General features: G+C 45.0%; 1 long non-coding RNA gene across 1 annotated transcript; it reads right to left on the reverse strand.

Moving 5' to 3' along the window:
* Positions 1-306: 306 nt before the first annotated feature.
* On the reverse strand, positions 307-2,524 carry LOC129153526 (uncharacterized). The gene is made up of 3 exons (XR_011520448.1): positions 2,411-2,524; positions 527-646; positions 307-444 (listed from the first exon to the last, which is right to left on the reverse strand). It is a non-coding gene; the product is annotated as an uncharacterized lncRNA (long non-coding RNA).
* Positions 2,525-6,696: the final 4,172 nt, after the last annotated feature.

Genomic DNA, 6,696 nt, shown 5'->3' on the forward strand with positions numbered 1-6,696 from the left:
CAGTTTTGTATGGTAGATACAGTTTACCCCAACACCATGTTGAAAAACATCAATGCAATTGTACATCAGTTTTTACTGTACATTGACAAAATACAACCACACACAGCATTTGAGAAATTTTAGCATTCAATTTATTTTGCAAAGCCACAAATATCAGGTTAAAATATGTTTGTGTGTGGAAAAAACACCAGAAGAATATCACAGGACCCTCTGCTCTTGACTGGGAAATGTCTGGTGGGAAGTCAATTAAATAAGTCTGAGTCAGTTGCTTATATCTCTCAACCTTTAACATTCATGGCATTCAGAATCTGCAAGTGACTGACTGCAAAATTCAATTAAATTTAAAGAGCCTTTACAAAATGAGAAGCACACCACCAGGTCCTACTGGAACAGAACACTGTTCTGATGTCTGCGCAGGATTCTGTGCATCACACTGGAAGATGTCTGAAAACAGCAAATGAGAAATTATCTAACATAAGCCAAATACATACACAAGCATTTATTACTTTCAAAGATCAATGTTTACCATTTGATCCTGCAGGATTAGCATTGATTGGTGACTCTGGTGGCCCAGCAGGATGGAAGGTTGAGTCATTAACTTCACTCTGGTTGTCTGAATTGGAGAGAGTCTTGTCCCAGTTTGCAGCTAAAATACAAATATATGTCAAACTCCAGCTAAATCCAGCCAAAACTTTGTTTTCTATGAGACCACATTTTTATTTATTTGAAATTGAAGGCTTGAAAGATTGGACTATAAAGATGAGATGTGGTAGATGTAGACAAAGAAACCAATACAATTTAAATCCATTATGTTAATGTTATAGTAAACCACATCACCATGAAGTGGAAGAATTCAGTAAACATATGTGCCATTATTACAAGATAACATCATTTAACAAATTTGAGATAATGGTGATTTTTTTTATTTTTACCTAGAATAATGGCAGGAAAAGTTGGACTAACAAAGGAATATCCAAAACACAAAATCTCTTTGGAAAACTTAACCTTGACCTTACTTAATCAACCAATTAGAAAATTCAGTGTTTCAAACAAGGACTTTTCCCACACATTTTACAATACATCAAAATGTCACAATTTAGGGAAACCTTGAAGGAATTGTGGGAAAGGAAACTTAACTGCAACATTACTGATGATGAATGGAAAGATGCTTTGAGAAACATAAAATCATTTACTAAAGGGAAGCAACTTTGCCACTAATGATTTGTCACGATTAACAACTTCTATCAATTTAAACAATAATCCTTAATTTTTGGTGCTTGGAATAACTGTCCCAATTATTACTGATAAATATAAAAAGCTCAATGCAAATTTTCTGTGCAAGAAAATGACTCCACATTAACTGGATCAGCTCCAAGATAAAATGGGAAAAGGTTATCCTCAATTATAAGCAGAACACACTGGGCAGCATTAGGTCGTTTATAAGTGGTCAGTCCGTCCTGCTGGATAATGTGGTGCAATCATGATCTTTTTACAAAAGATTATGTGATGGCTGTGAAAAGGGAGCTTGGGGGCGGTCTCTGCGCTGCCACGGACTTCAGTTTATCTTGGACATAACTTGCTTTTAATTGCGATCAAAGCCACACTCATTAAGCTTTTTTAACAAGCCGCTCCAGAAGGTGTCTGTCCCCGTGCAGTCTCTGGTGATCTGAGCTTCAACTCTTACGGAGAGGCTCCCCGGCCATCATCTCAGCTGATTCTGTTTAGAAAAGCCAAACTTACGGCCCATGTTTACTTTCATTTTCAATATAGTTGCCGGCCGGAGCTCGGCAGTAACTGCCCACGTGATCATGATACCCCCTTCTGTTGCGCCAAGTTGTAATATGCATTCACAAGTCCGGCGTTGCGGTGATATTAGTATCAACCGTGGCAGCACGAATGCCACAAAATTCCCGCAACACCATGCCACCACGGCACGTTTATATTACACGTACGCTGATTTCCCAGCATGGTATGTCCTACAAGAGGCTGTCTCTCGTGTTTATCTGACATGACTGTTGCACAATAAAGATTATATTCTTTCTGACCTGATAAAGGGGGAATGGAGGTCCCTTGCCCTGTTCCAGCCTCTTGTCTACTGCCTCCTGCTGCTCTCTCTCTGATTTCTCCATGCTCGTTTTCACCAGCTGACACACTCACTCTCTTGGGAAAAAACTGCAGAATTCCCGCCTGTATCTGACCCTTTCTTTTCATGTTCTCTATCAGACAGTGCCAACTATTAACACACGAAATGCAGATTACAAAAGAAGTACATGGATTAGCAAGGGCTAACGTTTTTTCACAAGCCCTTTTTAACATTACCTTTAACTAATGTCGGCATTGCTTTCCATTGGACTTATTGTCAGACTTGACTTACATGGCAACTGTGAGTAAACAGTGATTCGTGACTTACCAACAAACTCCTCATAACGTGGACTCTCATCAGATCCGATGTCGGTTGAAAAGTTCTCCCTTCTTGGAATCTTTCAAATCTTCTTCTGTTGGATTTCACACACTATTTTGCTCCTTAGCGCCACACGGCCACTAGTGTTTGGACTCGGAATTGCATCCACCTATAATCTCATCACCGCACAAAGGACAGATGAGTGACAGGACAGGGGCACTACAGGGGCCAATCATATTTCAGCAGGGGCCAGTGCCCCTGTGGCCCCGCCCCTAGAACCGCCAATGCTTCAGGGTCGGCCGAATAACTGCTGCTTTCAAAGCAGCTGGGACAACACCTGTGCTGAGGCTCCCATTGATAATCTGACCAAGTGAAGGGCCAAGGCACGGAAAGGCAGCCTTCCAGAGACGAGGCGGCAGAACATCAAGCGGAGAGCCAGATGGCTTCTGCCTCGCAACAAGCTTATTCAGCTCAGAGTATGAAACAGTATTGAGGGAGCTCAGGGTGGGTGGTGATGGAGGAACTGGAACAGGGTCAATAGAGTTACCAGAAATAGCCGCTCTAATGCCTGATACTTTATCAACAAAGAATCTGTGAAAAGCTTCAGAGTTTCCAGCAGCTGTAGGAGACATGAAGCTAGGCTCCTGATACACCAGAACAGAGTTTAGTGTTTTGTAGAGAATCTTAGGATTATTGGAGTTTGTTTCGATGATGTCTGCAAAATAGGCCGTTCTAGCAGCCCTCACAGCATCCTGATAAGCAACCAGAGATTCTCTGAACAACTCACGCGAGACCTGTAGGCCATCCGTTTTCCACTTTCTCTCAGAGGATCTACACGCCCGCCTACAAGCCCGTGTGACATCAGAGAGCCAAGGGTCCCTCCTAGACTTGCAAAGTTTGAGAGGGGCAACCACATCCAGGACCTGATTACAAAGTAAATCAAAGTGTTGTGAATAGTGATCAATGTTTGATGGATCAGGGTTAAAGGTCTCTAACCTTACAGACATACAGTCCACAAACTTTGAAATCGTTTCTGCATCCAGGGCTCTGAACCTAGTAGCTGGAGCTTCACACACAGGGACTGGACATGGCAACGTAACATCACAGAGTATAGGAGAGTGGTCAGAGAACACAGGAGGCAAAGTCACAAGGTTCATGACGGGGAGACCAAAAGAGAGAACCAGGTCCAGGGTGTGACCCCTGGCATGAGTTGGGGATGATACCCATTGAGTTAGATTGAATGAATCTAGCAAATAAAAAAAAAACATTAGCAAGCACATTGTCAGGACAGCAGATATGGATGTTAAAATCACCAAAAAATAGGACATAATCATATTTTAGGATGCAGTCAGCCACAAGATCACTGAAATCATTAAGGAAGTTAGAGTCGGTCTTTGGAGGCCGATAAATCAGCACAACGAGCAGGCGGGGGGAGATGCACAGTTCAAATGAGCACAGTTCAAAGGAAGAAAATGACATGGTGGGTGTAAGCTGTTTACAAGGAAAGCTGGATTTAAAAACAGCACCCAGCCCTCCACCTCTGCCCCGTGATCTGGGGATATTAAAACAGGAACAGCCAGGTGGTACCAGCTCCATCAGTGCGCTTGAGTCACCAAACGGGATCCAGGGCTCACAGATGCAGAGAAAACCCAAGTCATGCTGAATAAAAAAGTCACGAAGAATAAAAGTTTTGTTCAGCACAGACCTGGCATTGACCAGACCAAACCGGGTCTGCGGCGGGGCTGCAGCACCGAGATCGCGCACGAGCACAGTCTCCTTTAACTCTGTGCCCGTAACCGAGCGCAGATTATCCCAGCAAACCCCAGTCTGGCGAGATCTTCGAGCCGATCGGCCGTGGCGCGGTGCCGGTTCACCCTCAGAGCCGGCCAAGTTCCCTGGGCAGGGCGCCGAGTAATCCAGGAGACATCTCGGAACCACCGGGTCAGAAGCTGGGCCGAATCGGGCCAGCCGCTTCTTCAGGGATCCAGGCCGACGTCTCATGCGCCGGCTACCTCTCTTTCCCCGTCTTCTCCGATGCTTCCTTCTCGAGCTGGGGCGGACAGAGGGGTGACACATCACGGCTTGGGGGGAGAGAGCAAACGGGCAGTCCAACCAGCAGCACCATCCGTGAGGTTCCCAGCTCGCACAGCCCGGTTCCCAGCACGCGCAGCCCCCTACATCAACGGAAGGACGAAGCCTCAGCAGCGCAGCTCGATTGTATGTCAGCAGAGGATCCACACCATTCAAAAAAGGGATCAGCGACAAGAAAAATGCATAAAAGCCAATAAAACGCCAATAAATACCAGTAAAAAGCAAGGTACCAGTGCATAAAGAGGACGAGCAGCTCGCAGCGTGCACCCGCGCGAGCGCCATCTTATTCTCCCACTGCAGATAAATGATGTTGTGTTCAGTGACCATAAGTCAGTTTCTTTTCATATTAACCTAAATTCTGAATCTCTTTTACCAGTCTCTGCTAAGCAAAGACGTATCATCAACAGTTCTACCATTTTAAATTTCTCCTCCCTCTTTGACTTTGTACCTCCTTCCTCTGATGACGTAGAGCTCCTTACCAACTCATTTAATGATCACTGCCTCAAAATTCTAGATCAGGTCGCCCCTTACAAAACCAGCCGCAGTTCCAGTGCCTCCAGTTCACCCTGGCTGAACAACCAGATTCTTGATCTTAGAAAAGCCGAACGACGGTGGAAGAGGACAGGTCTGGTTGTTCATCGCGAATATTTTAAAGAACTTCTAGATTCATACAACAAAGCTGTAGAAAATGCCAGGTCTTCTTTCTTCAGCAACCTCATATGCCAAAATAAGAATAATCCTAAGGTTTTGTTTGATACCATCTCCAGCATAGTTTCTTCTCCTCCGCAGCAGGCTCAGCTATCTTCAGCTGATGACTGTAACACCTTTCTCCACTTTTTTGCCAACAAGGTGCTGAATCTGAGATCCAGCATTCCACCAGCCCCCCCCCCCCCCCCAGGAGGGGAGGCCCCCCAGTGCTCCGAGTCTTTCACCTCCTTCTCCCCAGTTACACTAAATGACTTAGCCTCAATAATCAGTCAGATGAAGCTCTCATCATGCTCATCAGACATCTTACCTCACTCTGTCTTAGTCGGGTCCCTTGCCTCCATCAGTCCATCTCTGTTGACTATGATCAACAGCTCACTGAGCCAAGGCTGTGTTCCATCTTACTTTAAAAATGCAGTAGTGACTCCTCTCTTAAAGAAACCCAACCTTGACGCCAGTTCCACCAGTAACTTTAGGCCCATTTCTAAACTACCTTTCATCAGTAAAGTACTTGAGAAGGTTATGGAAACCCAACTCAGATCCTGGTTTTCCAAGTCAAAGATCTCTGACCCCTTCCAATTTGGCTTTCTGAAGCAGCACTCAACCGAGACTGCTCTAGTAAGGGTGCATAATGACCTCCTGATGGCTGCTGATGCTGGGAAATGCTTTGTCATATTCCTGCTTGACCTCAGTGCAGCTTTTGACACTGTAGACAACAACGTTCTACTAAACAGGTTAAATGCCCTGGCTGGGATTTCAGGTTCTGCTCTAGACTGGCTCTCTTCCCATCTCACTAACAGAACATTCACAGTGAAGTCAGAAACCTTCTCTTCAGACACTGCCTCTCTAACATGCGGGGTTCCACAAGGTTCAGTTCTAGGGCCTCTACTATTCGCATTCTATATTCTTCCTCTAGCTGGCATCATTCAATCTTTCCCAGACATCTCCTACCACATCTACGCTGATGATATACAGCTCTATATGTCATTCATGCCACACCAGTTGGACAGGCTGGCCACCCTTGTACTCTGCCTGACCCAGATCAGTAACTGGCTGTTCAGCAACTTTCTTGTTCTCAACGCCAACAAGACAGAGACCCTGATCTCTGCACCCCCGGAACTTCAACCAAAAATCGAGCAGGAAATTGCCTCCTTTTGCCCATCAACCAAGGCCAACATTAGAAACCTGGGAGTTATTTTTGATCCGGTTTTAAGTTAAGACTCACACGTCAAAACCATCTTCTGCTCTTGTTTCTTCCAACTGAGAAACATTTCAAAAGTCCGTAAACTGGTTTCTACTGCAGATCTGGAAATTCATCCATGCCTTTGTGTCTTCACGCTTAGACTATTGCAACACTCTTTTTACTGGTCTCAGCAAAACCTCCCTCTCACACCTTCAAGCCATCCAAAATGCAGCAGCCAGACTCCTAACCAAATCCAGCAGACGAGCTCACATCACCCCAGTTTTACAGTCCCTCCACTGGCTCCCGGTAGAAATTA

The sequence above is a fragment of the Nothobranchius furzeri genome, chromosome 4, assembly GCF_043380555.1.
Source record: "Nothobranchius furzeri strain GRZ-AD chromosome 4, NfurGRZ-RIMD1, whole genome shotgun sequence".
Classification (NCBI taxonomy): Eukaryota; Metazoa; Chordata; class Actinopteri; order Cyprinodontiformes; family Nothobranchiidae; genus Nothobranchius; species Nothobranchius furzeri.